This window comes from Pteropus vampyrus, unplaced genomic scaffold (assembly GCF_000151845.1).
Source record: "Pteropus vampyrus isolate Shadow unplaced genomic scaffold, Pvam_2.0 Scaffold1000000569, whole genome shotgun sequence".
In the NCBI taxonomy this organism is placed as follows: Eukaryota; Metazoa; Chordata; class Mammalia; order Chiroptera; family Pteropodidae; genus Pteropus; species Pteropus vampyrus.
Window position 1 is genome coordinate 29,302 of NW_011914971.1, and position 11,978 is coordinate 41,279.

An 11,978-nucleotide genomic window follows, 5' to 3' on the forward strand; every position below is an offset into this window, starting at 1 on the left:
GGCCCAGTCGGATGTATGGGGGTCTTAACTGGTTTCTTCTGAATTGTTATGAGTAACCCTGGATCCGTTTGTTTTACAGTGAGAATAACAGGATTCCATTTTCCTGAGGTAGTACAAGAGGATTGACGGTAGTACAAGAGGATTGACTAGGACGTATTTTTCCAGGGGGCTATGGTCTCACAATCCCAATTGGCACAATAATATTGATTAGGCTTATTGCAAGTGCTTTGATCCTCTCTAGGGCACATATATAATTGTACTTGTTGGACACCTCTTTCCCGTTCTGGATATCCACAACCATACCAGGGGCCGGTCGAAAAACTAGCCCCTGGACCCCTAGGTAAATCCTTGGGTATAGTATTAAACCTTTTTCCTAGTATGTCCCATAGATCTACATGGAATGTAGGCTGATACATGGTCTGATCAACCGATATGGGAACCCCTGTTTCTGACCTAATTAACTCCCATCTGGCCTGCAAAGGTTGATGAGGGTCCCTCTTACATTATTAATGGCAATTAATCCAATTATAATTAAACCCACGAGAGTCTTATCTTGAGAGGGTCTCCTGTTGGGCGGACACGCCATCTCTCAGTCTCTGGTGGTGGTTGAGCAGCCTTGATGCGGGTGTAATGAATCCAATGGCGTTTCCCAGCAACTTTGACTGCGGTGGGAGTGGTGAGGACGACAGGAAAGGGTCCGTCCCAGCGGGGCTCAAGGGCGGCTGGCTGTATCTTCTTTACCCAAATCCAGTCACCAGGGGAGTGGCTATGAGGTTTGAGTGACTGTCCAGGGCTCTCCGGGGTGGCAGAGACTAAGTGTTGAATCTCTTTTCTTGCCAAGTGTAGTGCCTGTAAGGACTTGGATTCAGATTGTGAATTTCAGTCACCTTTTCTACCCCTATCTTGGATAGAAGAGGTGGCGGTCTCCCAAACATGATTTCATATGGGGTGAGGCCTTGGAGGTAAGGGGTACATCTCACCCTAAGAAGGGCAAAGGGGAGGAGGCTCACCCAGTTCTCGCCAGTTTCAAGTTTAAACTTGGTTAAAGTTTCTTTTAATGTCCTGTTCATTCTTTCTACCTGGCCTGAACTCTGTGGTCTATATATACAGTGTAGTTTCCAATTAATACCTAGCATTTTGGCTAAGGTTTGACTTGTTTTGGCGATGAACGCCGGGCCATTGTCGGACCCCAGTGCTAATGGCAAGCCAAATGGGAGTACTATTTTTGATACAAATTTCTTAGCTACTACCTGAGCAGTTTCTCTCTTAGTTAGAAAGGCTTCAGTCCATCCTGAGTAGGTGTCGATGAACACGAGGAGATACTTAAATCCAAAAGTTCCAGGGCTTACTTCTGTAAAGTCTAATTCCCAATGTTCTCCCGGGGCTTGGCTCCTGAGTCTTCATCCAATTTGTACTTCAACAGGAGGCCCAGGGTTAACTTGGGCGCAAATATGACATCTTGTTGTTACCTCTTTGGCAGTTTTGTGTAGCCCTGGGATATAATAGTCTCTTTTCAAAAGTTCAATTAACTTTGTCCCTCCTAGGTGGGTGCTCTGATGGACTAGTGAGACTAGTTCTCGACCTGGGGCACTGGGTACTAGGGTGTGTCCATCTGGGAGGTGGATCCACCCAGTGGGTCCTTTTACCCCCTTTAGCTTACTGCTTAATTCAAGTTCCCCCGGGGTGTAGACGGGTGAGTCTGAGAGCGTCCTGGGGGGCAGAACTGGAAGAATGTCAATAGGCCCCACTGGTTTTCGGGCGGCTTCCTTTGCGATTCAGTCGGCAAAGGCATTGCCCCGGGCCACCTCAGACTCAGTTCTCTGGTGACCTGGACAGTGTATGATAGCTACTTTCTTAGGCAGCCAGATGGCTTCCAGGAGAGCTAGGATCTCTTTTCTGTTCCTGATTTCCTTCCCGCCCGAGGTGAGTAATCCTCTCTCCTTATAGAGTGCCCCATGAATATGTGCAGTAGCAAAGGCATACCTGCTGTCTGTATAGATGTTAACTGTCTTCTCCTTACCCCATCGGAGTGCTTGGGTCACAGCGATGAGTTCGGCTCGCTGAGCTGATGTTCCGTGGCTCAGGGCCTGAGCCCAGATGACAGTCCCTCCGGTAACTACTGCCGCCCCAGCATACCTGACTCCCTCTGCGACGAAGCTGCTTCCATCGGTGTACAGTATGGCATCCAGTTGTGGCCACGGGACGTCAGTCAGGTCTGGCCTAAGGCAGGTGATGTTATCCAAAAGTTCGAGACAACCATGTGATGGCTGTTGAGGGCCATCATCAGGCAAAAGGGTGGCTGGGTTAAGAACAGAGGTTTTCAAGAATTGTACTTGTGGGGGGTTAAGGAGAAGAACCTGGTATTGAGTGTGATCCGTGCATTTGAAATTCAACGATCAGGGGGGCTGCGGAGCATGGTTTCGACCACATGGGGGGCTATAATCTGGATAGTCTACCCTAAAGTCAACTTCAGTGCTTCTTTGGTGAGGATGACCGTGGCCGCAATGGCTCGCAAGCAATTAGGCCACCCTGCTGCAACACAGTCCAGTCTTTTGGAGAGGTATGCAACAGGTCTCTTCCAGGGTCCTAGTGTCTGGGTGAGGACCCCCTTCACTATGCCTCTAGTCTCAGTCACAAAGAGTTGGAACGGCTTGTCTAAAGTAGGCAGAGCCAAAGCAGGGGCTGTAGTCAAGTCTGTTTTTAGGGCTTCGAAAGCCTCTTTTTCTTCTTTTCCCCAGCTCAAGTCCTCAGACTTTCCCCCAGTGCTGGTATACAGGGGCTTGGCTAACTCTGCAAATCCCGGAATCCAGAGCCTACGGTAGCCTACGGCTCCGAGAAACTCTCTGACCTGCCGCTTAGTGGTGGGTTGGGGTATTTTTAAAATAGCCTCAATTCTGCTTGATGACAGAGTCCGGTGACCTCCTTGCAGCTTATACCCCAAATACGTTGCCTGGGAGGTGCAGAGTTGAGCTTTCTTAGCGGACACCCGGTATCCCTTAGCCTCTCATTCTTGTAATAAATCTTCAGTGGCCCACTTACATTCTACATCTGTTGTAGCGGCTCAGGGCCTCATCAAACAATGTGGGGGAGTTCTTAAATCCCTGTGGCAGTCTAGTCCAAGTTAATTGCCCGAATACAGTCCATCAGGGTCCTCCCATTCAAATGCAAATATTGGTTGACTCACCTTTGCTAGGGGGAGAGTGAAGAAAACGTCCTTTAAATCAAGGACAGTGTACACCTGGTGGCTAGGTGGCAGTTGGCTCAGGAGGGTGTACGGGTTGGGAACAGTGGGGTGTATGATCTCAACCCGCTTATTTACTTCTCTGAGGTCCTGTACTGGCCTGTAATCTCGGGTACCCGGTTTTTGAACTGGAAGCAGTGGGGTATTCCAAGGCGAATGACAGGGAACTAAGATCCCTTCGTTCAGGAGCCTTCGAATATGTACTGCTACACCAGACTTAGCTTTCTGACGGATGGGGTACTGCCTTACGCTGATAGGCTCGGCAGAACTCAGCAGGGTCACAACAATAGGAGGCTGATGGGCTGCTAATCCGGGTGGGTGAGTCTCAGCCCACACCCGAGGGATCCTGCACTGCAGTTCTTTTAACAATGATGCATTAGGGGAGGGATCGAAAACAGGCTCCTCCAGTAAAAGGTATTCTTCAGAGAGGGGGCAAGTGAGCATTCATTATTGCAGATGGAGTGGCCCCCAGAGTTAGTTCAGCGTGTCCTTCCTTAAAAGAGATGGCGGCCTGTAATTTTTGTAGTAAGTCTCTCCCCAGCAAGGGGTACGGGCATTCAGGCATAACCAGGAACGAATGAGTGATGGTCCCTTTTCCTAGGTCAGTAATTCTGGCCTGGGTCCAAGGGTAAGATTTCTCTTTTCCTGTGGCTCCTTGTATTAAAGCCTTTCCTTTAGATAGAGGGCCTTGGGCACTCCGCAAAACTGAGTAAGTAGCCCCCGTATCCACTAAAAAATTTACAGGTTGGCCCCCGACTTGCAATGTTACCCTGGGCTCCTGGGGGCTCATAATGTAGGAGCCCTGACCTCCTCATTCTGCATCCTCCAACCTAATGAGTGGGGCCTTTTTCCCTGGGCCCTGGCCCTTTTCAGGGCACATGTTCTTCCAATGTCCTTTCTTCTTACAGTATGCACATTGGTCCTTCTCTAAGTTACTCCGACCCCGGTCCGCCTTTCCCTCAGGGGGTCGGCTTGGCCCTCGGCCCCGGCCCGGTCCCAGTCCCGGCCGAGCGGGCCCCATGACTTATCTTGTCCAACAAACATAACCTTCTGGACATCATCCCTGTCGTTGAACACTTTCTGGGCAATCTCGAGAAGCTTAGATAAGTTCTCTCCCTCAAACCCTTCTAGTTTTTGCAATTTCTTTCTGATATCTGGGGCCGACTGACTAACAAAGGCTAGATTCATGGCTCACCGATTATTTGGGTCCTCCAGGTCTATGGGAGTATTCAGTCTATAAGATTCTAGTAACCTCTCTAAAAATGCTGCCGGTGACTCCTCTTTAGTCTGAATAACCTCACTTACTTTGGATAAATTAACTGGTCGGCGAGCCGCTGCCCGGAGACCTTGGAGTAATAACTGGCGATACCTTAGGAGAGCCTCCTTACCTTGATGTGTGTTGGGGTTCCAGTCAGGTAGGGTGCTGGGAAATACAAGTTGTACCCGTGCGGGGTCAGTGGTGGGCTGCCCAGTGGGGTCGGAGACCCCCTTCGCAGCTTCCCTTAGAATGCGTTCCTTCTCCTCTGTAGTGAACAAAACCTGTAAAAGTTGCTGGCAATCCTCCCACGTGGGTTGGTGGGTGAAGAAGATGGATTCTAAAAGGGAGGTCAAGCCTTGGGGTTTTTCTGAGAAGGACGGAGTTTGCAATTTCCAATTATACAGATCGCTAGTTGAAAAGGGGACATATACCATGAAAGAGGTCTGGGTGTCTCCCCCAGGTGGGGCTATCTTTCAGAGAGGCGCCAGGACAGCTGCAGGTTGCGACGAATCGGGGATGGGGTCAGGATCCTGTGGAGGGTAGTAGACAGCCCCCGTCCGAGTATGTGGTGGGCTCCGAAGAGGGGCTGCCTCCCGAGAATCAGAAGGCCTAAAGGGGTTACCAGGAGAGCAATAGGGAGGGGGATTGAGGATCTCCGGATCCTCCGGATGTGCCTGTAGAACAGGTTCAAGGGGTTTCTGAGGTGCCGGAGTGCTCCTTGGCTCTGCCAGAAGAACCGTATGAGAGGCAGGCGCCGGCAGAGAGTCAGCCACCAGAGAGTCTGACTTACTCTGACAATTTTTCAGATACTTAGGAGCATCAGACATAATGTCTATCCAAACATCTATGTATGGGGCCTGATCAGGGTAACCAGGATTCCCATAAACAACACTTCTGACTCTGAATGCAGTCTGCAAATCAAAGGAACCCTCAGATGGCTATCCAACTCCGAAGGCCGGCCAGTCCACTTGGCAGAGCCTCTGGAGATCAAACGAAGTGACTGATGACCCATAACCTCGGGCCCGTCGCCTGAAATCCTTAAAATTGTCCACAAGGCACCACAAGGGAGTGGGCTTAGAAGAAGCCTGTCCCATGGTGGCGGGGATGGAAGTGAATAAGAATAAAAGTCCTGCGAAAGATAAGAATGTTGGACAAGGTCCACTCGGTGACTTAGGTGGCCACTTGGGCGGTGCTGTAGTGCTGTAACAGCAAGAAACCCTGAAAAAAGAAGAATGAATAACAAGAAAAATCACATGAGACATTCAGGGACCAGAACGATCAGACAATGAGACAAACTTGACGGAAACCACGGAAACCACGATAAGTAAACTTATGAAGACCCAGGCAATAGGAGGGTAACAGTACATTCTACCGGTCTGGACAAACATACACAATACAGGCAGACAAAACAGACTACAGATAACACAAAACGCTAGCATATCAGAAACCGAATCCGAAACAGGTACTGGGTCAGGATCTGACGTCTCAGACCTGACCGTGCTAGGGAAGTTGTGCTGGGTCCAGCCTTCCACTAGTTCTTAGGGCCCACAGACAGAAACAGGTCTAAGAGGACTCTTAGACTAACTCACCGGTGATCAGAAGGCTCACGTCCAATTTTCAGAAATATTTGTCCACCGGTCTTTCTGATCTGGGGCCGCCCAATGTCCGGGGCTGAGGAACGTCTGTCAGCGGCCACCCCCTGGACGCGGTCGTGCCCCACCCGGAGCGACCGGGGTCATGGGTCTCAGAGAAAACTCCCCTTCTCTCTCTGGGGAAAATCTCGCTGAGGGCCTCCAAATGTTATGGCGTGAACGATTCTGAGACCCACGGAGCCAATTAAGATTAATTATGAGCCTTTACTAGCCGGCCAGCGACTGACTCTCTACCACGCAGGGCTAGAGGAGATCAGCCCGAGCTTTCAGAGCAGGCAGCTGATAAAGCTCAAGACCATATCCTGGTGGTCTCCTGAACAAGCCAGCAGATTACAGAAGTGGAAGTTGGCTTTTAGCATATCTTTGCCCGGAAAAACACCCTTAATTAACAAGTAAGTGGATTACAGAAGCAGACATTGGCCATCTACATATTTTATACAATACACTTCCTAAACCACACACAAGCAAGTAGGACAACTTCTGATATCTAAAGATATTCCTTCCCTGTAGCTGACTTAGCTAGTTTGCTCACTTGAAAATTTTCCACCCTTAACATAAGGATGACTTCGGGTCAAGATTAAGAAAGAAAAATATTAGAAAAATACAAACAAATAGGGATTTCTGTCACACTTTCTGGCTTGCGGGGGCCCCCTTTGCCTGAACTTTTAAAGAAAGTTCCCAACTGCTTGCTCACCAGTAGTGTGAGTTTCACTTCCTCAACATCTTTGTTAACACTTAGTAATAGGCATTCTTAATTTTAGCCATTCTAATAGGTGTGTAGTAAGCTCTCACTGTGGTTTTTTAAAAGCTTTATTGAATTCGAATACCGTTGACTCATTTAAAGCTTACAATTCAATGGTTTTTGGTATATTACAATGTTAATTTGTAAAGTTGTGGTAAAATATATATCACATAAAATTTCCTATTTAACCATTTTTTGCCCTCTGAAAATCTTTTCTGTAAGACTATGCTTCATGTCAGTACATGAACTCTGAATTTTCACATTACACATTTATTTTAGAAAGAATGTTTCCATCCCTCTCTTCCCATTACTAAAATAAATACATACACAGACAGACAGATCACTAAACTCTGACTGTTCTTTGCCTTTCACCTTGACAAAAGACAGAGATTAGGAAACACGGGCAGGAAAAAAATGGCCTGGAAAAACTTTTTATGTTTAATAACTCCCATTTAACCATTTTTAAGTGTACATTTAAGTAACTTTAATTCCATTCAGTGTTGTACAACTATCACCACTATCTAGTTCTAAAAGATTTTACTACCTCAAGCAGAAAATCTGGATTCCCCCGCCCCCCGCCCCCCCCGCCATCTCCAGGCCCTGGTAATCTCTGATTTAATTTCTTCCTGTGAATTTGTCTACTCTTCATATTTCTTGTAAGAGGAATGATATAATATTTATCCTTTTGTGTCTATCCTATTTCACTTAGCATAATGTTTTCGAGGTTCATCATGTCATAGCGTGTATCAGTACATCATTTCCTCTTATAGCTAAATAATATTCCGTTGTATATCACATTTTTAAATCCATTCATCTGTTGATGGATACTTGGGTTGTTTCCAACTTTAGGCTATTGTGAATAATGCTGCTATGAACATTGGCATATCTGTTTGAGTTCATGTTTTGAAAACCTTTGGGCAAATATATTGGAATGGAATGCCAGATCATATTGTAATTCTATCTTTAACTTTTTGAGGAATGGAAAAAATGTTTTCTATAGTGGCTGCCATTATTTTATACACCTGCCAGCATTCTATGAGAGTTCAAATTTCTCTACATCTTCATCAACACTTGTTATTTATCATTTTTTAAGTTCTAGACAGTCTAGTGTCTGTATCTCACTTGGTTTTAAATTACATTTCCATGATGACTAAGATATTGAGTATCTTTTCATGCTTACTGGTTATTTGTATACTTTCTTTAGACAAATGTCTATTCAAATCAGTTACATGTCTTGAATTGTGTTTGGACATTTTGTTGTTGAATTGTAGGAGTTTTATATATATTCTGAATATTAATCCCGTATCCGATATATGGTTTGCAAATGTTATCCCATTCCATAGATTGTCTTTACCCTCTCCTTATATTCTCCTTTGAAGTATAAAATTTTTGGATTTTGACAAAGTCCAACTTTACTATCTTGTTGTCTGTGCTTTTGGTGTCGTACTAAGAAATTATTGCTTAATCCAAAGTCATAGATTTTCACTTGTTTTCTTCTGAGATTTTTATAGTTTTAGTTCTTCAATTTAGGTCTTTTATACATTTTGAATTAATTTTTGTGCACTGTATGAGGTAAGGGTTCAAATTAATTCTTTTGAATGTGGATATCCACTTTCCCCAGCACCTTTGTTTTCATTTTGTTTTGTTCTGTTTTGTTGTTCAATTACAGTTGACATTCAATAAAATATTAGTTTCAGGTGTACAGCATAGTTAGATATTTATATATCTTAAAGTGATTTCCCCCCAAAAGTCTAGAACCTACCAGGTACTATACATGTTTATTACAGTATTATTAACGATATTTTCTAAGCTCTACTTTACATCTCCATGACTATTTTGTAACTGTCAATTAGTATTTCTTAATATCTTCATCTTTTTCACCCACGCCTGCAACTCCCCTCCCGTCTGGCAACTATCAGTTTGTTCTCTGTATCTACAAGTTTGTTTCTGTTTTGTTTGTTCATTTATTTTGATTTTTGGATTACACATATCCTCTGATAACCACTAGTCTATAGTCTACGTCCATGAGTCTTTGTTTGTTTGTCCTGTTCATTTGTTGCTTTTAGGTTTATATCCCACATATAAGTGATATCATGTGATTTTCAACTTTTTCTGTCTGGTTTATTTCGCTTAGCATGATAACCTCGAGGTCCATCCATGTTGCAAATGGCAGTATTTCATCTCTTCTAATGGCTGAGTAATAGTCCATCGTATATATGTACCATCTCTTCTTTATCCAATCATCTATAGTAGGACACTTTGGTAGCTTCCATGTCCTGGCCACCATGAATAATGGTGCTGTGAACATCGGTGTGCAAATATCTTCTCGGATGCGAGTTTCAAGACTTTGGGGTAAATACCCGGCAGAGGAATTGCTGGATCACATGGTAGATCAATTCTTAGTTTTTTGAGGAACCTCCATACTGTTTTCCATAGTGGCTGCACCAATTTGCAGTCCCATCAGCAGTGTAAGAGAGTTCCTTTATCTCCGCATCCTCTCCAACATTTGTTATTACTTGTCCTGTTGATTATAGCCATTCTAACAGGTGTGAGATGGTATCTCATTGTGGTTTTGATCTGCTTTTCTCTAATAGGAAGAGATATTGAGCATCTTTTCATATATTCGTTAGCCTTCTGTATGTCCTCTATGGAGAAGTGTCTGTTCAGGTCCTCTGTCCATTTTTTGAATGGATTCTTTGTTTTTTGTTGTTATTGAGTCGTATGAGTGCTTTGTATATTTTGGATATTAGATCTTTATTGGAGGCATTACTTGCAAGTATATTTTCCCATTGGGATGGTTGTCTCTTTATCTTGTTGACGGTTTCATTTACTGTGCAGAAGCTTTATAGTTTGATGTAGTCTCATTCATTTATTTTTGCTTTTACTTCTCTTGCCTTTGAGGTCAAATTCATAAAATCCTCTTTAAGTCCAAGGTCCTTGAGTTTAGTTCCTATGTTTTCTTCTATGCATTTTATTGTGTCAGGTCGCAAATTCAGGTCCTTAATCCATTTTGAGTTAATTTTGGTGTGTGGTGATAACAGTCTAGTTTCATTCATTTGCAGGGGGCTTTCCAGTTTTCCCAGCACCATTTATTGAAGAGGCTTTCCTTTCTCCACTGTATGTTTTTGGCTTTTTTTGTTGAAAATTATTTGCCTATATAAAGATGAGTTTAATTCTGGACTCTCGATTCTGTTCCACTGGTTTGTGTGTGTGTTTTTCTGCCAATACCATGCTGTTTTGATTATTGCCGCCAAAAGGGATTCTGATGGAGATTGCATTAAATCCGTATAATGCTTTATGTAATAAGGTTATGTTCACTATGTTGATTTTTCCAATTCAAAAACACGAAATATCTTTCCATTTCTCTATATCTTCTTTGATTTCTTTTAATAGGGTCTTATAGTTTTCATTATATAGATCCTTCACGTTGCGTTAGATTTATTCCTATGTATTTTATTCTTTTTGTTGCAATTAAAAGGGAATTATTTTTTCCACTTCTTTTTCTGACACTTCATTATTAGAGAATAGGAATGCTATGGATTTCTTAACATTGATTTTGTTATCCAGAAACTTTACTGTATTTGTTTATTTTTTCTAGTAGTGTATTTCTGGAGTCTTTGGGGTTTTCTATAGAGAGAATCATGTCATCCGCAAATAGTGACAATTTGACTTCTTCATTTCCTATTTGGATGCCTTTTATATCTTTCTCTCATCTGATTGCACTCACTAGGACTTCTAATGTTATATTGAATAAGAGTGGTGATAGTGGACAGCCTTGCCTTGTGCCTTATCTTAGAGGGAATGTTTTTAGTTTTTCACCATTAATTATAATGTTGGCTGAGGGCTTGTCATATATGGCCTTTATTACGTGAAGGTACTTTCTTTCTATACTGATTTTGTTAAGTGTTTTGATCATAATTGGATGCTGTATCTTGTTAAAGGCTTTTTCTGCATCTATTGATATGATCATATGATTCTTATTTTTTAATTTGTTTATGTGGTGTATCATATTAATCAATTTGCATATGTTGAACCATCCCTGTGCCTGTAGGATAAAGTCAACTTGATCGTGGTGCATAATCTTTTTAATATGTTGCTGTATTTGGTTCGCTAGTATCTTATTTAGGATTTTTGCATCTGTGTTCATGAGAGATATCAGTCTATAGTTTTCTTTTTTTGTGTTATCTTTACCAGGTTTTGGTATCAGGTTAATATTGACCTCATAAAATGAGTTGGGAAGTATTGCCTTCTCTTTGCTTTTTTGGAAGAATTTGAAGAGAATAGGTATTACATCTGCTTTGAATGTTTGGTAGAATTCACTGGTGAAGCCATCTGGTCCTGGACTTTCACTTTTGGGTAGGTTTTTGAATATTGTTTCCATTTCCAAACTGTTGATAGGCATATTTAGGTTTTCCAGTTCTTCTTGATTCGGTCTAGGAAGGTTGTATTTTTCTAAGTACTGGTCCATTTCTTCTAGGTTATTAAATTATACTTCTTCATAGTATTGATATATGATCCATTGTATTTCTGCGTTGTCTGTCATAATCTCCCTTTTTGGCACTGATGTTGCTTATTTGTGTCCTTTCTCTTTTTGCTTTAGTGAGTCTAGCCAGGGGGTTGTCAATTTGATTAACCTTCTCAAAGAACCAGCTCTTTGTTGCACTTATTTTTTCTATTGTTTTTTGTCTTCAATTTCTTTCCATTCTGCTCTGATTTCGATTATTTCTTTCCTTCTGCTGACTTTAGGCTTCATTCATTCTTCCTTTTCTAGTTTTTGAAGAAGAAGCATTAGGTTGTTTATTTGGCCTCATTTTTGTTTTTGGAGATAAGTCTGTAATGATATGAACTTTCCTCTTATGATTGCTTTTGCTACTTCCCAAAAGTTTTGATATGTTGTACTATCATTATCATTTGTTTCTATGTATCTCTTGATTTCTCTTTTTATATCTTCTCTTACTAGTTATTCTTCAATAGAATGATGTTTAATCTTCATGTATTTGTGGGTTTTCCTGCTTTCGTTTTGCAATTGCACTCTAGTTTCAAGGCATTATGATTAGAGAATGTGGTTGGTATGATTTCAATCCT

The 11,978-nt window shown here is 42.7% G+C and overlaps 1 long non-coding RNA gene across 1 annotated transcript; it reads right to left on the bottom strand.

Moving 5' to 3' along the window:
* Positions 1 to 200: 200 nt before the first annotated feature.
* Positions 201 to 5,690, bottom strand: LOC111735422. Its single transcript, XR_002778777.1, has 2 exons — positions 1,251 to 5,690; positions 201 to 858 (listed from the first exon to the last, which is right to left on the bottom strand). It is a non-coding gene; the product is annotated as an uncharacterized LOC111735422 (long non-coding RNA).
* Positions 5,691 to 11,978: the final 6,288 nt, after the last annotated feature.